The following is a 26,351-nucleotide window of genomic DNA, read 5'->3' as shown; positions in this document are numbered from 1 at the left end:
AGCTCTACGGAGAGCCCGACAAAGACGACGCAGAGCAGGCAAAACGCAGCTGAAGAAAGCAACAGGGTTGTGCCTTTCTGAAAAAGCTACCAGTGAGGAAGAAATGGAAGGGCCATCAGGGATGGCTCTTTCACTCCAGAGGCATTCCGTCGGTACATTTCTAGCGTTAACTCTGCTGTTCGGTGTGCCGTAGGATCAGGGAGAAGGATCCCTCATCCAGTTTTGTGCTGTATCAGGTGTCCGGGTGCCAGCAGCAACCTTTGCCTTGAGTGTAGCAAGCAGCTGCCGCCTTAGCCCTTGCACAGTGCAAATCAGCTGCGGAAGGGGCCCGTGCACCGCTCAGGAGGCAAGGAGAGAATCCTATGCAATCAGAAGCGTCCTCGAGACGCAGCACCAAGGCGGCCTGGTCACTGTTCCAAGGACCTGCAGCAGCCCAGATAGATGCCACAGCTCCTGTTTCTCCCCTCTCTGTAGATGCATAGATACCGGGGGGGGGGGGAAGAGTAATAGTTATGTTCCAGACACTTTTGCCAGGCTCCCAAAGCTCCCTTAAAGTCCAACAAAAAGTGTGGCTCAGTGGCAGAGCATCTGCTTGGCATGCAGAAGGTCCCAAGTTCAATCCCAGGCATCTCCAGTTAAAGGGACTAGGCAAGTAGGTGATGTGAAAGACCTCTACCTGGGACCCTGGAGAGCTGCTGCCGGTTTGAGTAGACAATACGGATTTTGATGGACCAGGGCCTGATTCAGTACAAGGCAGCTTCATGTGATCATGTGTTCATGTGAGTGATGGAGAAAGATGGGAAGGGGCACAATCCCTTCCCCCAACTGCATTTCCCACCTGAAAAGCTCCTTCCCCTCTTTGCTTTCCTCCTAGCCAGTGTGGTGTAAAGAGCGGTGGTTTGGAGCAGTGGACTCTGATCTGGAGAACCGGGTTTAATTCCCCACCTCCACCTGAGCAGCGGAGGCTAATCTGGTGAACTGGATTTGGTTCCCCGCTCCTACACATGAAGCCAGTTGGGTGACCTTGGGCTAGTCTCAGCCCCACCTACCTCAGGGTGTCTGTTGTGGGGAGGGGAAGGAGATTGTAAACTGCTATGATTCTTCCTTAAGTGGCAGAGAAAGTCGGCATATAAAAACCAACTCTTCTTCTTCTAGTTGGTCTCCAAGATAAAAATAAGCCCTAGCCAAGGGAGGCAGAGGGAAGAAGGTTGGTTTTTATATGCCAACTTTCTCTACCTTTTTTAGGAGAGGCAAACCAGCTTACAATCACCTTCCCTTCCTCTCTCCACAACAAACACCTTGTGAGGTAGGTGGGGCTGAGAGAGTTCAGAGAGAACTGTGACTAGCCCAAGGTCACCCAGGTGGCTTCATGTATAGGAGTGGGGAAACCAACCCGGTTCACCACATTAGAGTCCGTCGCTCATATGGAGGAGTGGGGAATCAAACCCGATTCTCCAGGTAAGAGTCACCACTCATAACCACTACACCATGCTGGCTCTCATGGAATGAGAAGAGCAAGCCAGTGACCCCCAGTGGTACGATGGTTAAAGTGTTGGACTAGAATCTGAGAAGCCCAGGTTCGAGTCCCCACTCTGCCACAGACGCTCGCTGGGCGACCTGGGGCCAGTGTGGTGTAGTGGTTAAGAGCGGTTGTTTGGAGCAGTGGACTCTGATCTGGAGAACCAGGTTTGATTCCCTACTCCTCCACATGAGCGGTGGAGGCTCATAGCATTCCTTTTGCTATTTCAATTTTTTTCCATTAAAGATCCATTAATTAAAATTCTAGCTTGTTGTTTTGAATAAATACTTTGCATCCAGTTTAAAATTTGTTCTGTAATTCATATTTTTAAGACTTTCATTAGAAATAACCAAAATACGTTGTCAAAAGCTTTCTCTGCATCCAAAAACGTAAGTGTCGTTTTTTCTCTTCGAGTATTCAATTGCATTCAATAAATGCCTAATATTATCTTCCATGAATCTCCCTGGGACAAATCCCATTTGATTTTCTTGAATTAAGTCTGTAATACATTTTTAGAGTTTTGTAGAATAGTGAAAGAGAGGGTTTGTTGCTCAGTGGTAGAGCATCTGCTTGACAAGCAGAAGGTCCCAGGTTGGATCCCCAGCATCTCCAGTTAAAGGAACTAGGCAAGTAGGTGATGTGAAAGACCTCTGCCTGAGATCCCGGAGAGCCACTGCCGGTCTGAGTAGACAATACTTACTTTGATGGACCAAGGGTCTGATTCAGTATAAGGCAGCTTCATGTGTTCAAAGGCGCTTGGACAGTCACTAACTATTAATGGGATTAATAACTCAATGATAATCCAATTGTTGCAATTAGAGAGTAGAATCTTGTTCTGTAAAACTGGGTGATCCATTTTGGCTTCTTCATGCACTTGCCTAGACTGTATAAACACACAGCTGTCCACGTGTTTTCCTTGGCGCAAGAATGCATGTAACGAGTGGGAAGGCCACTCATCCTGCATCCTAAGGGAGGATTCAATTAATGTTGCCGGTAGCAGGTAGAAAGATATGCCTGCAAGCGATTAGAAAGCTTATAGCTGCTTTAAAGTTGCACTTTACATAAATGTGTTACTTCTAATTTGTGCTTGTGGTGGTGCTGGCCTTGCATTAGGTAAGGCTATTGTTGGGATACCATGAAGACCATAAGAAAAGCCATGCTGGATCAGAGCAAGGTCCATCAAGTCTGGTGGTATGTTCACACAGTAGCCAACCAGGTGCCTCTAGGAAGCCCACAAACAAGACGACCGCAGCAGCATTGTCCTGCGTGTGTTCCAAAGCACCTCCTCATATAATGGGCATGCTCCTCTGATACTAGAGAGAATAGGTATGCATCATGACTAGTATCCATTTTGACTAGTAGCCATGGATAGCCCTATCCTCCATGAATATGTCCACTCCCCTCTTAAAGCGTTCCAAGTTGGCTGCCATCACCACATCCTGGGGCAGGGAGTTCCACAACTTAACTCTGCGTTGTGTGAAGAAATACTTCCTTTTAACTATTTTGAATCTCTCACCCTCCAGCTTCAGCAAATGACCGAGTTCTGGCATTATGAGAAAAGCTACCCTCCAGAGTATCTTGATGTCTGATATAAGCTAATTCTCACCCTGAGGGGGAGGGCATCTTCACGTGGGTGATTCCCATCTGTCCATAAAGGAGGCAGGACTAAAATTCTTCCAGACTTCCTGTCTCCTGGGCAAAATTACCCACTCTCCTCAGTTCATTTCCTGCCCCGTTAAGGAGAGAGGCTTTTGTAAGAGTTTCTCAGCAAGGCCCTTACAAGTCAGCAGAAGGCACCTAATACTCTTATTTCTACACTTTTATACCTACTTCTTCTTATGCAAAATTTTGGAGAAAACATACACATGAGTCAATGGAAAAATCTTTGGACTAAAGAAATTAATTTTACAGAATGTCAAATATTAAGAGAGAATTGGTATAAAATGTTCTTCAGATGGTATAAACAAAGATTACAATGGGAAGTGCTGGAAATGTCAGAACACAGATGCAGCGTTTTATCATATGGGGTGGACATGCAAGAAAGCAAGAAAACATTGGACAGAGATACATGATGAAAAGAAAATATATTACAACTTAAGTTTGAGATGAATCTGAAAAATATGCTACTAAATATCTTACCAAATAATAGTCCATGAATATATAGTGAATTATTCAAGTACTTGGTTACGGCGGCAAGGGTAACACATGCAGCAAAATGGAAGGCAGAGAAATACCAAGATTTGAATGAACAGATGAGTAAATTAACTAAATAAGCAATCATGGCAACACTAACATCCTTCATACACAACAGACCAATTTCAGAATTTCAAGAAAAATGGAATGTCTTTTTTAATTATAGAGTTGGAACAAAGTTAAATCAAAACAGAAGAAGAAAGATTTAGATAATATGCTTCACGATAAATGCGCTATTAGATATGAAGATATATTGAAAAGATAATGTAACTAAAAAAATGTAAATTTAAATACTACGCTCCATACAAATTGGATGAACGTGAGTGTTCCTGTTTTAGGTTTATTTTTGTTTATTATGTATTGAAATAAAACTTTTAAAACTTAAAAAAAAAATAAACACACACAGGAAACAGGCCTAGGTGCGACCTCGCAAGGCTGAAGATACTGTGTACGTTTTCAAAGGGTTCTGAAGCGATGTGCCTCCAACAGCAGGCAATACTACAAAACACAGGAAGCTGACAAACATCACAGTGCGACCCAGAAAAATGACCCCAGGGTGGGGCTGTGCAGATAGAACAAACGAAGTTCTCAGCGGCTGAGCGACAGCGGAGAGAATAAACAGACGCCAACCAGCAGAACTGTTTTAGGGAGCTCTAAAAACGAGGCTCACCAGGCAGAGGTTTAGGCGCTCTTTCGGAGACAAGACCCTTTGCTTTCTCTACAAGAAATGAGCGGCGCCCACTCGCATGCATGGAGAAAGAAAGATACTGCAATTAAGTACATTTATGAAGGCCAGAAATTGTCCTGGGTGATCCCAGTATCCCATGATGACCCCTAGGTGATCCCAAAGTGCAGCATGCCTGCACACAAGTATGCAATGCGCCTATGTACAAAACGCAAGGAGAGCCAGCGTGGCGTAGTGGTTAAGAGCACTGGTTTGGAGCAGTGGACTCTGATCTGGAGAACCAGGTTTGATTCCCCCACTCCTCCACATGAGCGGCGGAGGCTAATCTGGTGAACTGGATTTGTTTCCCCACTCCTACACATGAAGCCAGCTGGGTGCCCTTGAGCTAGTCACAGCTCTCTCAGCCCCACCTACCTCACAGGGTGTCTGTGGTGGGGAAGGGAAGGTGATTGTAAGCCGGTTTGATTTAAGTGGTAGAGAAAGTCGGTATATAAAAACCAACTCTTCTTCTTCTTCAGCATTTTGTTAGTTCTATGTTAATTTCAGTCCACTGTTCTTGCCGTTCTTTACCTGCAAGAGTCTGAAAGGTATCGTGGGCAGATAAGCAGGTTTGGAATGTGTAGATCTTTAGCCCACCTTAAAGAATCACGAGTTAGGGCCACGACAAAATTATGTTTCATGTCTATACAACCTATCTTCACATTGCTTTAACATATTTAGAAGATGCAGGTACAAAATGCACACTTTACCACAACTCTCGCTCTTGGAAGGTTCTGAAACTAAATGGCAAAGTAGAAATTTAAATAAATAAACGATATAGAAAAAGAAAATCCTGGCCCACAGAAGATGAAAATGGAATATGGCTTTTTTTAAATGTCCTTTTTGTTAAACGTTTTTCAGCAGGTCACATTTTCCAACTTATTTCTGGAGCAACGAGACCTGGAAACTCACCCTTAAATTAAGGATGGGTCTTTTACAATTTATAATGTGCCTGTGGCAAACGCAGACATGTCTGCTGACTCTTCTGCCGTGTATCCTACGTTACACAGTTCTTACACAGTCTTTCACGACAGATATGTCACACCTATGATATGCTTTCCTCTACCTTCATGGATTTTCTGACACGACAGGTGAGCTTTGACAAAATAACTAGTGTTCATGAGCGATTGGAAAGTCAGGGCAGGGGAAACTTATTCAGCAGTACCAGTCACACAGCTGAAAGGGAGCCGCGTACGACTGGATCACAGCCAGTTCTGCAAAAAAAAACCATCAGAGGCATTCTTGAGGCTTCCAAAGCTCCCCTCAACTCCCACAGCTCTCACTTATGTATGTTAAAGGCAGTGTTAAGACTGCTTGCATCATCATGCAGCTGTGCCATTTAGTGCACAGCTGCAACATCGCAGAGAATGCAAAGGGACACGCAGAACTCTTGCCTTTTTATATGGCACTGATTATTCGGAGCTAATTAACAGCCGCTGCTCTCAGGGAGAACACTGAATTTGATACAGCTTGGGCCGACGCACCAAATCAGTTATTACCTTTTCATTGGACAAGGGGAGGGGCCGTGGCTCAGTGGCAGAGGCTCCGCTTGGCATGCAGAAGGTCCCGGGTTCAATCCCCGGCATCTCCAGTTAAAGGGACTAGGCAAGTAGGTGATGTGGAAAACCTCTGCCTGAGACCCTGGAGAACTGCTGCTGGTCTAAGTAAACAATAATGACTTTGATGGACCAAGGGTCTGATTCAGTATAAGGCAGCTTCATGTGTTCATGTGTGACAGCTACACAAAAAGTTCTCTTTTCAAAACCAAATTGGACCAGTCTACTGCGTAGTCACAAAAAAACACTAATGTTTAAGATAACAATCCTTGGTTTCACTGTGTAAACAGCACCTAAATGAAAATAAAGCGTGTCATAGCATAAATATCCTTTAGTTAGTAATGAACGTGGCCACCGGTGACCGGTCACAACTGCCTCCGAGGAACAATACATGACTTATTGCCACTGCATGTATGTGCATGTAAGGACTCCCCACACTGACCACAGCACCACTGAGCAAAGCAGCATTCTCTGAAGTAACAGGAAAAGCTTCCTGAAACAGGCAATACTGACTTTGATGGACCAAGGGTCTGATTCAGTATAAGGCAGCTTCATGGGAGCCCCACACGCGCACAATGAAATACCTAAACACATTAAGGGGGGTATTTATTTCACTGCCACTGACCTCTGAGCAAGCACACATAAGAAGACAGCTTTTGATTCCTAATGCTAACACACGAAGGGAGTTACACGGTAGGGAAAAGCCATACGAGATGGCAATGCACAATCGCCGGGTAATAAAGAAGCACATGCAAGTTAATTAACTTGCCAATTTAACAAGCTTTTTACTGTAAGCTACACCATCCACAAAAGTTATCGATGTATCATCCAAATTAATTGTTGTGTATCCCAAAAATCCAGAGTAACAAATACAAAGTATCGTTTAAATTTAACAGTCTTATCCTGAATGATATGGCTGTGCGTAATTGTTGTGTTTCTCAAAGTTCAAAATAATATGGCTTATAAATAACACAACATATACATATAAATCTTGTCCTTTTGATTCCTGCCATCCTGGATTTGCTTGCTTGAAAATTAAGGACTCGTGCAGGGGTGCAGAACTCATTTGTTACGAGGACCGGATATGTCATAAAGGTCACTTGGTCGGGCTGGGCCGTGCCTTGCCAGCCCAGATCCGGACTGGTGGAGAAGTAGCTGCCTCGCTGGCCATATAACAGCTCTCAAGGGGCTGGATCCGGCCCTCAGGCCATATGTTTGACACCTCTGGACTAGTCTAATCCACAGAATCTACTTCCCAGTCATTTAGCTACAGAGTTCATTTATTTACCTGACAGGTTTGCGTGCAAGGGTAAGTCAGCGCAGGATGCAAATGGCGGCTGCACTCTCAACAAACAGGTGGATCTGGTAATGAAAACACGGCATGCAGAAATGCATGTCTTACCCATTCAGATTCCTACGCAGGATGTACAAAGGAGCCATGCATGCAACAGATAGGGCTTACAGTTAGGCTACGAGGAACTAAAATTAAAGAACGGAATAAACGTCCATGCTTTTTATTTAACATATACATCAGGAACACTATGAAGAATGTTAACATTCATAGTCGCCAGACGGGGCGTTAATTGTCCAGAAGACGATAAAACTATTTGCTTGCCGCTGCTCTCAATCATAACTCAAGGCACTACGCAGAAAAATCTACCCAGCCTGATCAAATCCACAATCTTTACAGAAGGTCACTAAAAAAAGGCATCTCTTCAACCCAGCAACTAAAATAAGACATCAGAATACCTTAAGGGAAGTTGTTACGCCATGTTCCAGAAAGTGCACAGCGAGGGCAGTACGTTCTGGGAAATAAAAGGTTTTTATATTAAAAAAGGATCTGTGCAACACGGCCCCTCGTCAGCCTGAAGGACGGACAGACGGCTCTCTTGTTTGGAAGTGAAACAAAAACATAACAGCCTTTTTTTTTTGCAATGATACGCAACCTGCATTAAGCAGGAATTAAAGACACAACCACATGGAGGACTTTCTCCATCTTGGCTTCCAAACTGCAGTGTGGGGGGAGCTGAGGGGTTTTTTGGGGGGAGGGGCATTCATACATCACTGCCCAACAATCATCCAGGCTTTCTCCACCCTTGCTATGTTCCCTGGTTTGATAGGAACTTAAAAAAAAAATGCAATCCAAGCGCACTAGCAAGCTAACCTGGGCAGGAAGGTGTACATTTTTAAGGTCCCATTCACACCGGTCCCATTTTCCTTAGCGCAGCTCTGCCCCCCCTCCCCTGGCCTTTATCAAGCTTAAAAAAATTTTCATTGCTATTAGCACAATAATGTTATAATGATCAGATAGAAAATTCTTCCTACTGTCTAGAATCTAAGTTAGATGGGTTCCTCAGTGGAACAGGCTTCCTCGGGAGGTGGTAAGCTCTCCCTTCACTGGAGGTTTTTAAGCAGAGGCTAGATGGCCATCTGTCAGCAATGCGGATTCTATGACCTTAGGCAGTTCATGAGAGGGAGGGCACCTTGGCCATCTCCTAGGCATGGAGGAGGGGTCACTGGGGTGTGTGTGGGGGGGAGGTAGTTGTGAATTTCCTGCATTGTGCAGGGGGTTGGACTAGATGACCCTAGTGGTCCCTTCCAACTCTATGATTCTGTGAGGAAGTGCGGGAAACTCCCACATGGATGCTCTATTGCCAGTTCAAATGTGTCTGCGACAGTAATGATAGGGAAACTGAAAATCCTCGCCATGAGGATGCACCCTAAGCTAAACTTTTCCATGGAGGCTCCCTTAAACCACACCAATTTTAGGGTGCAGCTATAATGTTGAAATCATGGTTAAGGGATTTGAAGTGGGCTGTGAGAATCTCACACACACCCTGCCTCTCCAACATAAGTTTCCTTCCTCCTCCTCCCGGAAGGGTCAGCCCAGACAATGAAAACAAGTAGCTAAATTCTGTGCTGCAAAATACAAGATCTGTCAGACAAAGTGGGGCCTTGGCAATCTAACCTAAAACAGAAAATGTTATATTAATCTGAGTTTTTTAGCTAATAGTAATTTGTTTAATTTATTTAAGAATTATTTACCCCACAGTTTTAGATACTGTATCTTTTAATTCTAACTTGTAATTAATATGAATATTTTAATGGCTTTGCTGTATTAATAATAAAACTGAATCCTCCTCTCTTGTTAGCTTTAACACCGAAGACAGTTTGCAAACCGTGCTTCAGTTCACACAGGGACCATGAGTAACTCTTGTACAGATTACCATGGCAAGAGAAGAAACTGTGCCACAAAGGATAGGAAGAATCACTCAAGTGTGCTCCCTTTAACCACGGCTAAGAGATTTGTCTACACCGGACCAACGATTCCCTCGACGTCAAAACCAAAATTGTGATCCGTTTTCCCCTGAGATTTCCAAATGAACGATATCAACAACTAAAACCGAAATGGACTGAATGCTGTAGTTTACTTTGTTCAAAATCTCGCCTATAAGGAGACATTGGGGGGGGAGGATGCAGTTTATATTTATATTTATAAGCCTGTAAGTCACAGTCAAAATGAATCATAAACAAACATGACAACGTTAGGAAAGTTTTTTGGTATAAGCAGTAACATGACTCAGAGGTTCTCACAAGGCGGTCAACGATAACGAGTAGCAGCCTAGCTAGGAGCCCGACCCTAACAGATTTTGCTCTAGTCACATATTCTATCTGTTGGTAGTGGACAGAAACCAAGTCTTGAACCCTTTGCAGTGCTGAATCATAACCCTATCACCTGAAGGGGGAAGCGGCAGGAGATTAAACAGCAGCACCACATGGGGGTCCCTTCTTCCTGCGAGAGGCAACAACAAACAGAACAAGACATTGTAAGTGAGAAAATCATAGAATCATAGAGTTGGAAGGTACCACCAAGGTCATCTAGTCCAACCCCCTGCACAACGCAGGAAATTCACAACTACCTCCCCCCACACACACCCAGTGACCCTTACTCCATGCCCAGAAAATGGCAACAAAAACCCCTCCATGATCCCTGGCCAATTTGGCCTGGAGGAAACTTGCTTCCTGATCCCAAAGTGGTGGTCGGCATTACCCTGGGAACGCAAGAAAGGGCCACAAGAGCCAAGCACTGACGCAACCCTTCCTGCCCTCCCTCTCATGACCTGCCTAAGTTCACAGAATCGGCATTGCTGTTAGATGGCCATCTAGCCTCTGCTTCAAAACCTCCAAAGGAGAGCCCACCACCTCCCGAGAAAGCCTGTTCCACCAAGGAACCACTCTTAACTGTCAGGAAGTTCTTCCTAATGTTTTGCTGGATTTTTTAAAAAAATTAATTTCAACCTGTTGTTCCTGGTCCGACCTTCTGGGTCAATAGAAAACAACTCCGCACCATCCTCTACATGACAGCCCTTCAAGTACTTCACTGGGGTCCTGATACACGATTATTCATAAAGGAACCAAAGTTTGGTGGTAACTTTGGAATTCTCTGCAGCATTTCACACACTCCGAAAGGTGCGGGGGGGAGAAAGAACTGGCTGCTGAGAACGGTTCAAAGAAACCTCCATCTGCTTGCGGGGTTCTCTTATTCATGCCTGACTTAATACTTCGCATTTCTACAGTGCTTCACAAACATCAACTTGGAAACCTGGGGGGGAACTATGCCTTTAATATGCCTTTAATTCCAAGAGGGGCTGGGAGTGCGTTTCTTTAAAAGCAATTCCCATTTCACATTGCAAACCTGTTCTGCTGAGAAGAGTTTCAAGAGCAGCTGGCGGCACGGCATGGCGGTCAGCCATGCAAAGACGAAACGTTGCTAGGCACTGCAGAGTAGCTCTTTGGATCCTGGCCTGTATTTCAGTAATAGCGTACAACAACCCTGCAAGTTAGTAATAATGACCTATTCCAATATACTGTTAACATGGTTGGGGTAGGCTGAGAGAAAGCAGCTTGCCTGACTTTACCTACCAAATTCATGACAGAGAAAACAGGTTTCCTGATTCCTGTTAATCTCTTGGCCAATGAAGTACAATACATCTCCTAGTTTTTGCACCATGGCCTGGGACAGTACATTTACTAGCGCCCTTCTTATGTACATATTAGTTTACAGTCATCACCAATTTGTAAAAAAATAAATGGAGCTTTTATTTAGGAGGCTAGCCATGTTAATATGCCATAGTAGAATAAAATTTGAGTCCACTAGCACCTGAAAGACCAACAAAATGTTATGCATCAACGCTTACTTTGTCAGATACAGCTTTTTTTACTCTGACAAAGTGAGCTTAGACCCTGGAAAAATGTTGTTGATCTTTAAGATTTTATTTTTATGTAGGACACGTATTATTTAAATGTAACTAATTGTGCCCAACGTTAATATGCTGCTAGTCTTATAGTGACTATATGAGACTGTTTCTGTCCGAACATGCTTTTTTGTTTACTACAAAAATTGTGTTTTCTGTTTTCCTAACTGAAGCCATTCAAACTTTTAGGCAGTTCCTTTTAACGAATATCGAGTGAAGGGACCCAAGACACCACCATGGTTTCTTGGGTATTTTTTTTAAATGCACCTCAGGTGGACAGAAGAAGGGATACTTCCTTCCAAGGTACTTCCAAGTGAAACCAAACCCCATTTATTTTAATGACACAGAATGGCACCAAAAATTAGGCAACTACCTCAGTGGCTTTGTTCTTGAAGGAAGGTAAAGCAACCTACTCCTCTGAAATCACAACTGAGTACATTTGGTCTGGTTCTACAGTGTTGCCTCTAAGAAATAACACAGGGATCACTTTTTTTTTTTTAAGGAAAGAGCATAGGCATAACAATTTTGTAATGAGTTTTAAAAGACGGCATTGGTTGCAAAGCACAAGGTTGGATGAAAAGAAGGCCATTTGGGCCAATTCCCCACTCCCCAAAACTTCTTCTCATGGTGTCCCGGGGATTTCAGGAGAAACATTTTGGGACTTTTTTGTACCTGATGTTCACGTAGGTCAATGTTGGTTTTAAATTGTTAGCCGCCTTGGGGGCCTTATTACAGAGGAAGGGTGACCCACAACAATACTGAAGCAAATAAAATTCAACACGTACCTAACTAAGAGATGTAAAACGTCTGGAAATTTTGAACCCATGGGGGGGGGGGGGACACGCAACAGGGTTTTACCTTAGTTACTTTCCCGAACAAACAGAAATTGAGGCAAACTGATAATATGCAATACTTATTTTCTTAGCAACTCTAAACTTGTTTACTGCTTCGGCAACACAAAACGCTTAATTTATAGCTTAGTGTATAAATTTGTACTATTTGGCATATTGAAAAGTACAGCCTTAGTTTTCTGCACACAAACCTGCAAATACAGCCAATACTAAAAATACGTGCATATTTCACAGCTGTATCATCATCTGAGAGGTAGGGAAAAAACAGAGTTGAAAACAGAAAACAGTTTTTGTAGTAAACAAAAAAAGCATGTTCGGACAGAAACAGTCTCATATAGTCACCATAAGACTAGCAGCATATTACTTGTGGGCAAAATTATTTACATTTAAATAATACCTGTCCTACATAAAAATAATATCTTAAAAGATCAACAACATTTTTCCAGGGTCTAAGCTCACTTTGTCAGAGTAAAAAAAAACCTGTATCTGACAAAGCAAGTGTTGACTCATAACATTTTGTTGGTCTTTTAAGGTGCTACTGGACTCAAATTTTATTCTAGTATGACAAATTCACATGGGTAGCCTCCTGAAAATGTCTAGACTACAATAAATTAACATGGCTAGCTTCCTGAAAATGTCTAGATAAGAACTTACCTTTACCTAATGCTGCATAGCACCATATAGAAAAGTCTTCATATTATATATTTATCTCAAAAACATTTCACTTGTCAACAGAGGAAAATATTACCTCTGAGGGTTTTTTCTTGCAGAACTCCCTAAAAATTTCCATTTTTTTCCTGTTGGGGGTTTGTTTTTCCTTTTTTTTTTTTAAACCGGCTTGCACATTTCTCAGTTTAACTCACACACTAAAATCAGTGAGACAGAAATGTGGTTCACTTTAGATGACTTTCATTTGTAGGAGCCAGCGCAGTGTAGTGGTTAAGAGCGGTGGTTTGGAGCAGTGGACTCTGATCTGGAGAACCGGGTTTGATTCTCCACATGAGCGGCCGACGCTAATCTAGTGAACAGGATTGGTTTCCCCACTTCTACACATAAAGCCTTCTGGGTGACCTTGGGCTAGTCACAACTCTTAGAGCTCTCTCAGTCCCACCTACCTCACAGGGTGTCTTGTTGTGGGGAAGGGAAGGTGATTGTAAGCTGGTCTGACTCTCCCTTAAGTAGTAGAGAAAGTCAGCATATAAAAAACAACTCTTCTTCTAGGAGTATTCTAAGTACTTAACGTATATTGCCAATCTTTACAACAACCCTGTAAGCAGGCTTATATTATTTAACACAATGAAGCTGAGAATGTGGGAGAATGGCTCATCTAAAGCAACCTACTAACTCCCTGCAGAAGACACAAAATTATAGAGATTTTTCTGATTCACAGGTCAGACCTTTCGCCACAATGCTTCACTATCGTAATATCACAATGTGATTTCTCAAATTATGTATTTTCACAAGCATGTCTAACACGAACTATTTTTCATCTTGTTCAAAGCTGTATATCATTATAAACCATTCATAAAGACAGTTTCATCTATGTTCTCGTAGGTTATCCGGGCTATGTGACCGTGGTCTTGGTATTTTCTTTCACACAGCCCGGATAACCTAAATGAACCAATGAACTCTGATTGTGAAAGCCTTCGACAATAGTTTCATCTACATTAAAAGAACTGGCCACACAGGAACACATGAAGTTGTCTCATACTGAATCAGACCCTTGGTCCATCAAAGTCAGTACTGTCTACTCAGACAGGCAGCGGCTCTCCAGGGTATCAGGCAGAGGTCTTTCACATCACCTGCTTGCCTAGTCCCGAGATGGCGGGGAATTGAACTTGGGACTTTCTGCATGCCGAGCTGATGCCAGGGTGGTGTAGTGGTTAAGAGCGGTGGTTTGGAGCGGTGGAGTCTGGGCTGGAGAACCGGGTTTGATTCCCCACTCATCCACATGAGCGGCGGAGGCTAATCTGTGAACTGGATTGGTTTCCCCACTCCTACACACAAAGCCAGCTGGGTGACCTTGGGCCAGTCACAGCTCTTAGAGCTCTCTGAGCCCCACCTACCTCACAGGGTGTCTGTTGTGGGGAGGGGAAGGTGATTGTAAGCCAGGTTGAGTCTTCCTTAAATGGAGAAAGTCGGCATATAAAAACCAACTCTTCTTCTTTTCTACCGTGGAGCCACAGCCCCGCCCTGTAGGCCCTGTAGTCCTTTGTCACTTGGTGACGATGCTATAATATTTTTAGTAACCCATATATTGGTTTCGTAACACCTCATATCGGAGACCTATTCAAATATTTGAATATTCATTTATCTCTATTCTCCAGTCCATTCCAACTGATAAACAGAACCCTACTGCAATCTAAACTTGCTGGCAAATAGCCATGGCACAGCGGCTGAACATAAATCTCCCAAATGAACTATGATTGCAACAAATGCTCGAAGCCTTTGCAACGCTCCGAATGCATCTCACACAGCACTGTTATAAGCAGATGTTCCCTTTGTGACGCCTCTCTTGAAACTAAAGGGACACTGCAGGAGCTTGCGTGGATGGACACAGCAGGACCGGCAAGGAGGTTGGAGAGGCACCACCATGCAGCACAGGCTCCAACCCCTACCAGCCCAACATACAGTAGGGACTTCTGAATCAGCAACAGGCCTGAAAGGAGAGGACCGGCAAAGAGAGGACACGATCACCGTATTTTTAAAAATGGTATGCGTCTACACTGCGTGTGTGTTAAAGTGCCGTCAAGTCGCTTCCGACTCATGGCGACCCTATGAATCAATGTCCTCCAAAGCGTCCTGTCATTAACAGCCTCGCTCAGGTCTTGCAAACTGAGGGCCGTGGATTCCTTGATTGAGTCAATCCACCCCATGTTGGAGTTGGAGAGCAAGAGTCTAGTTGCACCTTAAAGACTAACATTTCTGGTAGGATAGGAGCCTTGTGAGTCACAGCTCACTTCTTCAGATCTGAAGGCTCTTGCTCTTTTCTACTGCTACAAACAGACTATTACGGCTACCCATCATGATCCATCTCATGTCAGGTCTTCCTCTTTTCCTGCTGCCTTCAACTTTTCCTAGCATTAGCGTCTTCTCCAGCAAGTCTAGTCTTCTCAAAATGTGACCAAAGTACAACAGCCTCAGTTTAGTCATTTTAACTTTAAGGAACAGTTCAGGCTTGATTTGATCTAGAGCCCACTTATTTGTCTTTTTGGCCGTCCACGGTATCCATAACATTATCCTGCAACACCACAATTTGAGATATGCTGATGATACCATATTACTGGAAGAAAATAGCAAAGACTTGAAATGACTACTGGTGAAAGTTAAGGCAGAAAGTGCCAAAGCAGGACTACAGCTAAACATCAAGAAGACAAAAATAATGATTACAGGGGAATTACTCAACTTTAAGGTTGACAATAAGGAAACTCAAATTGTTCAAGACTTTCTGTTCCTTGGCTTCATCATCAACTAAAAGGGAGTCTGGGAAGGGCAGCCATAAAGGCACTAGAAAAGATTCTTAAGTGTAATGCTGTGTTACTGGCAATCAAGATCAAGTTAATTCATGCCATAGTATTCCCTGTTACTATGTATGGGTGTGATAATTGGAAAACGAAGAAAGCTGACAGGAAGGAAGTAGATTCCTTTGAAACATGGTGCTGGAGTTTAAGCATTCTGACACCCCAAACCAATTTAAGCTGAATCACTTTTAGGTAGTGGAAGTTCAAACTAACACACAAGCTATGGCTGATTTAGACTTAATTCACAGAGCCATGACGTGGCCAGTTTAAAAGCCAACCACTAACTGAAGAGCCACTGATCTACAACCGTTCCAAACGTGGATCGTGCACGTTCAATCACAAATCCCTACAACAAAGCATTTGTCATGGTGTGGCTATCTTGTGTGTGTGTGTGTGTGTGTGTGTGTGTGTGTGTGTGTAGTGACAAAACAGCACAAGGAAAGCTTGCAGAGGGACTTGCAAAGAAATTGTACCTGAGGAGTTTCCGAGCAGAGACGTCACCTATCAGTTTCTCCAGCAAGTCCAACTAATGTCTCAAGGCAAAGTCTGCCAGTAGTGAAATCGATAACAGCAGGCTCACATCAGACTTTGCCTTTAGGTTAAGCCTGCTTCAGCCCCCACCCTACCCCCGCTTGCAGGCTGAACGACGGATCAGAACACAGTGCAGGAACGGGGTAGAACGTGAGAGTTGTGTTCCTTTTCTTAACCATTAACTATAAGGTGCCTGTAAGACTTGGGCGACCTCAATAAGCAATAAGGTGCCTGTAAGACTTGGGCGACCTCATTCCAAACAAGATTCAAACTGCACTTTTGAGCACCAATATATTATAGTTCTAAGAAGATAAGGATATGCATTCACCAAGAGAGAGGACAACATCCTGCCTAAGAGAAGAGAGGACATCCTGCCTAACACACGAGCAGCAAGTAATCTAAAAAAGGGTAATGCAAGCAGCGTTGCAAAAGGTAAAAGCATTAGTTTCTATGTAAAACTACTGTGTAAAAATGAAGTCAGAAACCCATCAAGCTTTCCAATAAAATGTCCCAAGCTTACAAAAGCTACGGGGGAGAGAAGGCAATCTCATCTTTTCCATAAGCATGGCAAAATGGCTACACTGACCATTGCATTTCAAGACTATTAGCCTCCCTGTTGCCATAACCACAGAAGAAGAGTTGGTTTTTATATGCCAACTTTCTCTACCACTTAAGACTCAAACCAGCTTACAACCACCTTCCCTTCCCCTCCCCACAACAGACACCCTGTGAGGTAGGTGAGGCTGAAAGAGCTGTGACTAGCCCCAGGTCACTTAGCTGGCTTCGTGTGTAGGAGTGGGGGAACCAACCCGGTTCACCAGATTAGTCTCCGCCACTCATGTGGAGGAGTAGGGAATCAAACCCAGTTCTCCAGATCAGACTCCACAGCTCCAAACCACCACTCTTAACCACTACATAAAACTAGCATATGAATAATTGATTATTAGGTCTATGACCGCAGTCTTGGACCAAGGGAGGAGGAAAGGAAGGGAAAATGAGGGAAAGCTAGCATATCTCAACGAATTGTGATCAGGTCACTTCACCTGGACCCGTCGCCTGCACAACTTTATCAGGCAAACTGCGCGAGGGGGATGGGACCATCTGACAACGTTCAGCAATGCCCTGTAGACAGGCAGGCGTCTCACAAACCAAATATCTCAAACCCAAGATTGGACAACAGAGTCTATGGCCCTCCCACTCAATTATTTATGCCAACGGTAGACCCAATGTTTAAAAAAAGGCCCATCTCTCTGATTGAGACCTCACTACTCTGATGACTCACGTCCACTCTTTTCACGGCACAACCTATTTCATTCAGCATCGAGCCAGTTCTCCGGTTTCCAGCTTCTGCTAGCTCTCTTTCCACAACTCGCTCATATGACTCCCAGCTGCAAAGCACGTTTTTTTCCGCAGAGGCCTAATCCTGCAAAGACACTGGGGAAGACACTCGCCTGAAAGAAGGGGAACCCCTCCCCAAGAGCAGAAAACGAGTCACACCTTTTTATGTTTTCGAAAGCACTACCCTCCGCCCAGAGCATTTGAACAGGCAGAATGTTGAGCTTGTGATTATGAGACACCTGACTCAAATCCTTGTTTAAGCATTTCTGGCACATCTTTGCCAAGTCACCAGCTCCCAGCCTCACTTCCCCACCAGGGATACAGCGCAGGATTGCTAGGAAAAACATGCAACAAGTTAAAACAGCGTAGAAGTGTTATATATTACACTTTATGCTGCAATAATGTTGAAATTAAGGAGGCAGGGACCTGATCAACGCTGGGATCAGAGACTCCTGAGCCCTCGCTGATACGTGCTTCCATTAGCAGGATGTTAGTAGATGTTTTCACGGACATATCAGGATAAATAACATTTTGTACAACTGAATATGTTCAGTGGCCTGTTATGACTCACCGTGCATCACATGTAACAGACAGGGGATGTCGTTCTCCGTGTGCATAGCCAGCGCAACATTCCAAGCATGAACACCGTCCAAAACTCCAAAGAGTCAAACATGCGTTTGCGTATTTAACCACATTTTCCATTTCTTGCCCCAAAGCAAACATTTTACTTTCAACATAAAAGATACTAAAACGATGCATAAGTGTTAACATCCCTGGAAAATCATGAAACGGTTTGCCCTTGCCTTACCACTAATGCTGCCTTACAAACGGTATTCGTGGCAAAATACCACAAAAGAGACATATGTGGAAAGATGTCAAAATTACTAACTCGGAAACAGGCCAAACATGCAGCCACATCCTTTCAAGAACACTCTGAGAGGTTACATCACTAAACCGTTACTTTTTCATGAAAAATATTATCTCAAGGTTTTTCCAAGAAAGAAAAGAAAAATTATGCTTTGCACGAATCAATGGGTATGACAGTGTCACTGTGCCAGATAGCCTATTTGGGCCAAAACCTGTACACGTGCACACTCCCACTAAATCTCATGTCTTTATCCTTGAAGTCACTAGAGGCTATTTCACTTTATAGAAACACAGAGCTGGAAGGGATCTCAAGGGTCATCTAGTCCAAGCCCTGAACAATGCAGGAAATCCACAATTACCTTCTCCCCATCCCCCCCAGTGACCCTGCTCTATGCCCAGAGGAAGACAAAAAAAAAAAACCCTTCAGGATCCCTGGCCAATCTGGCCTGGAGGAAAAAATCTTTCCTGACCCCGAAGTGGTGATCGGCATTACCCTGGCCATGTAAGAAAGGGCCATGAGAGCCAAGCACTGACTCATATGACATTCTTCCTATACATAAAGTGCAAAACTTGTTTATTTTGCAATTATGTATGTTTTGGAAGCAGCCTGGAGACTCCTGCTGAGTGTACAATTGACATGAGGTTTCTCAGCAATTTTCCTTGACTTTAGTAGCTTCATATCACATAAGAGTCCCCTCTTCGCAAGCAGAGCACTCTATGGATGGTTGAGAGTGGAACCCTTGATATCCTACTCCCTGTAAACTGTGGGAAACCCAGATTACAGCAGTGATGGCCGAATTCTCAAGACCCACCCTTGGGAGCCAGCATGGTGTAGTGGTTAAGAGCGGTGGTTTGGAGCGGTGGACCCTGATCTGGAGAACCGGGTTTGATTCCCCACTCCTCCACATGAGCGGCGGAGGCTAATCTGTGAACCGGATTGGTTTCCCCACTTCTCCACATGAAGCCAGCTGGGTGACCTTGGGCTAGTCACAGCTCTCTTCGAGCTCTCTCAGCCCCGCCTACCTCACAGGGTGTCTGTGGTGGGGAGGGGAAGGTGATTGTAAGCCGGTTTGATTCTTCCTTACGTGGTACAGAAAGTCAGTATATAAAAACCAACTCGTCTTCTTGTCTCCAGACACTATTCTCCAAATACCAGCTCAACAAAGTAGATGTCACAGATACTATGGCATGCAAATGCTTGCAGTGTTATGGTCACTGAATGGATGTGTTTCCTGAAACATCCCTTCAAGATCTTCCCCTATAAGAGTCAGATTGATCCAAACAAGTAATACAATAATTTTATTACAATAATACACTGGTTGTTTTTTTTTAATGAAATACACCCAGAATACCAAAGCTTGTTAAATTACAACCGGAAGTTAACAGAAATCTTAGATTTCTATCTATGAGAAGGAAAAATGGGAGGAGCCTAAAGAGGCCAGGGTGGCTTCGTAAACAGCTTTTTAAAGAGTTGAGAAATAAAAAAGACTCATTTAGGAAGTGGAAGGAGGGCCTTATAACCAAAGAGGAATATAAGCAAATAACTAGTGCTTGTAGGGAGAGTGTTAGCAAAGCTAAAGCTCAGTATGAACTTAGGGTAGTGAGAGATGCTAAACGCAACAAAAAAGGGTTATTTTCCTATGTACAGAGTAAGAGTAAGAACAAGGACAAGATAAGCCCATTGCGTGGACCGGAAAGTGAAATTGTAACAGGAGATGAAGAGAGGGCAGAACTCCTCAATTCCTACTTTTCCTCAGTTTTTTCTCATAAGGGAAGTGGTGCTCAACATGGCATAAACAGAACATGTGATGAGGGAAGGGATTTGCAGCCTAGAATTGGCATTGGGGTAGTGCACAAACATCTGGTTTCTTCAAATGAAACAAAATCCTCTGTGCCAGATGAATTGCACCCAAGGGTACTCAAAGAACTTGCAGATGTAATTTCGGAACCTCTGTCCATTATTTTTGAAAAGTCTTGGCAAACAGGTGAGGTGCCAGAAGATTGGAGGCGGGCAAATGTTGTCCCCATCTTCAAGAAGGGGAAAAAGGAGGATCCGGGTAACTACCGACCCATCAGCTTGACTTCTATACCAGGAAAAGTGTTTGAACAAATCATCAAACAGTCCATCCTTGAGCATTTAGAAAGGATGGATCTGATCACTAAGAGCCAGCATGGGTTTCTCAAGAATAAGTCATGTCAGACTAATCTTATCTCCTTTTTTTAGAAAGTTACTACCTTGCTGGATCAGAGGAATGCTGTACAGTTTATCTAGATTTCAGTAAGGCTTTTGATAAGGTTCCACATAGTATTCTAGTTGACAAATTGGGAAAATGTGGGTTAGATCCTATTATTGTTAGATGGATCTGCAACTGGTTGACAGATCGTACCCAAAGAGTGCTAGTTAATGGTTCCTCGTCCACTTGGAGAGAAGTGACTAGTGGAGTTCCTCAGGGATCTGTGCTGGGCCCTGTGTTGTTCAACATCTTTATAAATGATTTGGATGAAGGAATAGAAGGGATGCTTATTAAATTTGTAGATGATACTAAATTGGGAGGGGTAGCAAATACGGTAGAAGACAGAGCCAAGATGCAGGATAATCTTGATAGGCTGGAGAAATGGGCTAGAACTAATAAAATGCACTGCAACAAAGACAAATGTAAAGTTCTGCATTTAGGTAGGAAAAATCAAATGCATAATTATAAGACTTGTTTGAGCAGTAGTGTGTGTGAAAAGGATCTTGGTGTGTTAGTAGACCAAACACTGAACATGAGTCAGTAGTGTGATGCTGTAACTAAAAAGGCAAATGCAGTCTTCGGCTGCATCAACAGAAGTATAGTGTCCAGATCACGCGAAGTGATGGTATCGCTTTACTCTGCTCTGGTTAGACCTCACCTAGAGTACTGTGTTCAGTTTTGGGCACCACAATTTAAGAAAGATGTAGACAAGCTGGAACGTGTCCAGAGAAGGGCAACAAGGATGGTGAGGGATCTGGAGACCAAGTCCTATGAGGAAAGGTTGAAGGAGCTGGGTATGTTTAGCCTGAAGAGGAGAAGACTGAGAGGGGATATGATAATCATGTTCAAGTACTCGAAGGGCTGTCATATAGAGGAGGGTGCTGAGTTGTTTTCTGTTGCTCAAGAAGGTCGGACCAGAACCAATGGGTTGAAATTAAATCAAAAGAGTTTCCGTCTAGACATTAGGAAGAATTTTCTAACAGTCAGAGCAGTTCCTCAGTGGAACAGGCTTCCTCGGGAGGTGGTGAGCTCTCCTTCCCTGGAGGTTTTTAAGCAGAGGCTCGATGGCCATCTGTCAGCAATGCTGATTCTATGACCTTAGGCAGATCATGAGAGAGAGGGCATCTTGGCCATCTTCTGGGCATGGAGTAGGGGTCACTGGGGGTGTGGGGGGGGAGGCAGTTGTGAATTTCCTGCAGTGTGCAGGGGGTTGGACTAGATGACCCTGGTGGTCCCTTCCAACTCTATGATTCCACAGCTCTACAGGTCTCTTGCATAGCCAAACACTGCAATCCTGTACACACTTTCTTAGAGATTGGTCCACTGAACTCGATGGAACTTTTTTCTGAGTAAACATGCAACAGATTGTGCTGCAAGAACCTCACAGACCCTCTTTCAAACACCCATTTCAAATACCTCTAAAAGCAGTTTTCCAATGTGTGGGTCCCAACTGAAAAGCAGGTTGAGAACCCAATGAAACTGAGTTCACATGAACACGTGAAGCTGCCTTATACTGAATCAGACCCTCAGTCCATCAAAGTCAGTATTGTCTACTCAGACCAGCAGCGGCTCTCCAGGGTCTCAGGCAGAGGTCTTTCGCATCACCTACTTGCCTAGTCCCTTTAACTGGAGATGCCAGGGATTGAACCTGGGACCTTTTGCATGCCAAACAGATGCTCTACCACTGAGCCACAGCCCCTCCCCTACCATACCAGGTTTTCGCAGTTTTATTTGCATATGCCCTGTTTTTTGTTGTTTTTTAAATGGGTCACTAACACACCAAGTACATTTGGACTTGTGGGTTACCACGCCAAAAAGGTCGGGAACCACTGTTCTAAGTGATTCACATACCTCTCCTTGCGCCCCCACCTATACACCACCTTCCCCCCAGTACCCAAAACCCACATTCTTATTTTCCCAAATATCCCAGGACTTGCCACACATATTCTCCTTTCCCCACAAGTACTCCATAAGGCACACCACTACCCCTCCCTCTTCCCCCTGAGTAACCTATGAGATACATGACAGGAGTTTATAAAAGTACGCACAGTGTAGAGAGAGTGAACTTTTTCTCCCACTACCAAAATACTAGAACTTGGGGGAATCTGATGAAGTTGATAGGAAAAATGAGAACATAACACTGCAAGAACAATAAGGACCATCTAGTCCAGCGTTCTGTTCACAGGGTGGCCAACCAGCTGCCTCCAGGAGACACCATCCTCACGTCCATGTTCCCCAGCAACTGATTTAAAGAGGCATATTACCTTTGGTACTGGAGAGAGTAGATATCCATCATCATTAGTGATAATAGCCTAGTCCCCCATGGATTTCAGGAGGGACAAATGTACGAGTTTATTTACTCAACGAGGGATTCTAATATGGAATTCACTGCCAGAGGACGTATAGAATCACAGAATCATAGAGTTGGAAGGGACCACTAGGGCCATCTAGTCCAACCCCCTGCACAATGCAGGGAATTCCCAACTACCTTCCCCCCTCGAACCCCCAGTGACCCCAACTCCACACCCAGAAGATGGCAAAAAAAAAAAAAAAACCCTCCAGGATCCCTGGCCAATCTGGCCTAGAGGAAAATTGCTTCCTGACCCCAAAGTGGCGATTGGCGCTACCCTGGGCCTGCAAGAAAGGGCCACAAGAGCCAAGCACTGATACAACCCTTTCTGCCCTCCCTCTCATGATCTGCCTACGCCACTGGTTCCCAACCGGGGGTCCACAGACCCCCAGGGGTCCGCGAGAACTAAATTAAGGTCCGCAAAACAAAGTTATAAACCCATAATAAATTAATATTTTCAATTAAAAGTTCTTTATTATAAAAATATATATTCAAATATTATTCTAAGTTTCATGTTTAACTAACAGTTATGATTAAAGTTTATTTTCAAATTCTCGGAATTTTAATTTTGAACCTTGGGGTCCCTGCACCGAAAAAAAAGGCCTAGTGGTCCCTGGTCAAAAAAAGGTTGGGAACCACTGGCCTACGGTCACAGAATCAGCCATGTGAAGACAGCTTTAGAAGTGGATTAGACAGATTTGGAGGGGGGGTTGGTCTATCAGCAGCTACTAGCCGTAGTGACCAAAGAAAACCTCCCCATTCACATGCAGGAAACCTGTGAATCCCAGTACCAGGAGGCTGGGGGGGGGTGTGGCTTTGGCCTCTATGCCTTGTTGTCAGCCTCTAGAGGAACTGGTTGACCACCATGTGAGACAGGGATGCTGAACTAGATGGACCGCTGGTCTGACCCAGCTGAGCTCTTCTTCGGTTCCTACCCCCTTCCTCCCCCCCACCTCCATATCCCAACATCTGCCCATCCCACCCTTCCCCCCTCCCCACAAGTACCCCAAGAGTTACACCCACCTCTTACTCCTGCAAAAAAACCCAGACTGACCACACATACTCCCCCCCCTCCAAGTATCCCAGGAGTCACTCCCTCTCATGCCACCTTCCCCCAGCTGTAAGACACAGACAGACAAACAGATGGGACAGACAGACAGGACAAACAGACACCCCTCCTCCCTTACAACTACTGCAGGGTTTGCTCTATGCACCTTTTTTCTCCCCCCCCCCCCCCACTATTGCAGGATTTGTTCTAAGCACCTTTTTTCTCCCCCCCAGTACCCCCACCACCTCCAAACACGCCCCCCAACTATTGCAGGGTTTGTTCCATGCACCTTTTCTCTCCTCCCAAGTACCCCCGCCCCCCCCAACTATTGCAGGGTTTGCTCTATGCACCTCTTTTTTTCACCTCCCCCAAGTACCCCCGCCACACCAAACACACGTCCCCCCAACTATTGCAGGGTTTGCTCCATGCACCTCTTTTTTCTCCTCCCCCAAGTACCCCCGCCCCCCCAACTATTGCAGGATTTGCTCTATGCACCTCTTTTTTCCACCTCCCCCAAGTACCCCCGCCCCCACAACTATTGCAGGGTTTGCTCTATGCACCTCTTTTTTCTCCTCCCCAAGTACCCCCGCCCCCCCAACACACGCCCCCCAACTATTGCAGGGTTTGCTCCATGCACCTCTTTTTTCTCCTCCCCCAAGTACCCCGCCCCCCTAACTATTGCAGGGTTTGCTCTATGCACCTTTTTTCTCCTCCCCCAAGTACCCCCGCCATCCCAAACACACGCCCCCCAAACTATTGCAGGGTTTGCTCTATGCACCTTTTTTCACCTCCCCCAAGTATCCCCGCCACCCCAAACACACACACCCAACTATTGCAGGGTTTGTTCTATGCACCATTTTTCTCCTCCCCTAAGCACCCCTGCCCCCCAACTATTGCAGGGTTTGCTCTATGCACCTCTTTTTTCCACCTCCCCAAGTACCCCCGCCCCCAAAACTATTGCAGGGTTTGCTCTATGCACCTTTTTCACCTCCAAGTACCCCCGCCACCCCAAACACACGCCCCCCAACTATTGCAGGGTTTGCTCTATGCACCTCTTTTTTCTCCTCCCCCAAGTACCCCCCACCCCCCCAACACATGCCCCCCCAACTATTGCAGGGTTTGCTCCATGCACCTCTTTTTTCCACCTCCCCCAAGTACCCCTGCCCCCCCAACTGTTGCAGGGTTTGCTCTATGCACCTCTTTTTTCCACCTCCCCCAAGTACCCCCCCAACTATTGCAGGGTTTGCTCTATGCACCTTTTTTTCTCCTCCCCCAAGTACCCCCACCCCCCCAACACATGCCCCCCCAACTATTGCAGGGTTTGCTCCATGCACCTCTTTTTTCCACCTCCCCCAAGTACCCCTGCCCCCCCAACTGTTGCAGGGTTTGCTCTATGCACCTCTTTTTTCCACCTCCCCCAAGTACCCCCCCAACTATTGCAGGGTTTGCTCTATGCACCTTTTTTTCTCCTCCCCCAAGTACCCCACCCCCCCAACACATGCCCCCCCAACTATTGCAGGGTTTGCTCTATGCACCTCTTTTTTCCACCTCCCCCAAGTATCCCCACCCCCCCAACACATGCCCCCCCAACTATTGCAGGGTTTGCTCCATGCACCTTTCTCTCCCCCCCCCCGCAGTACCCCCGCCACCCCCAACACGCGCCCCACCCCGGCACGCAGAGGGTCCCCCTTCCTTTCCGCCTCCCAGCCGGCCTCTTCTTCCCCTCCACCCGGGGGAACCAAGAAAAAAACAGGGCCGGGAAACGGGCCTTGCCCGGACAAAAGCAGCCTTCGCCTCCGGGCCTACCCGCAGCGGCGGGGGGGGGGGAACCATTTCTGCACCCACCTCTGGTCACCTCCGGGAAGGGGGCCGCTGGCGAGGAGGAGGAGGAGGAGGAGGAGGAAGGCCGAGGCGAGCCAGGCAACCCCAACGCTCAGCCGGAGGACAGGGAAGGGGGCGTGGCCTCCTCCCTGTCACTCACTCGCTCAGCGCCGGCCTTGGGCGCCGACCGAAAACACCGCTCGCGGCTCGCCTCCTTCACTTCCTCCTTCCCCCCCCCCTCATTACTACGCGCGATGGTACCGCCCGAGCTTCCATGTTGCTTCTCGGGCACTTTTCCGCCTCGTGGGAGATACCACACGAAGCGCGGGGGGGGGGGAAAGGAGGCGGCCTGGCGCGGAGGCCGCCACTGAGAAGCGTTTTCCTGTTCTCCACAGTGGGCAGCCGTGTTCGTCTGTTTGCAGTAGTCAAAAAGGGCAAGAGTCCAGTAGCACCTTAAAGACTAACAACAATATTTTCTGGTAGGGTATGAGCTTTCGTGAGCCACAGCTCACTTCTTCAGATTCTTCAGGTATCTGAAGAAGG

The 26,351-nt window shown here is 45.3% G+C and overlaps 1 protein-coding gene across 1 annotated transcript in view; it reads right to left on the bottom strand.

Moving 5' to 3' along the window:
* Positions 1-25,855, bottom strand: part of GNB4 (G protein subunit beta 4) — a 42,220-nt gene extending 16,365 nt beyond the window's left edge. The window contains exon 1 of the mRNA XM_056849555.1: positions 25,833-25,855. The gene's annotated coding sequence lies outside the window, so the exon portion shown is untranslated. The remainder of the gene's footprint in view (positions 1-25,832) is intronic.
* Between the last annotated feature and the right edge of the window lie 496 nt (positions 25,856-26,351).

Source organism: Euleptes europaea, chromosome 5 (assembly GCF_029931775.1).
Source record: "Euleptes europaea isolate rEulEur1 chromosome 5, rEulEur1.hap1, whole genome shotgun sequence".
NCBI lineage: Eukaryota > Metazoa > Chordata > Lepidosauria > Squamata > Sphaerodactylidae > Euleptes > Euleptes europaea.
This window is presented reverse-complemented; position numbering and strand designations above follow the sequence as displayed.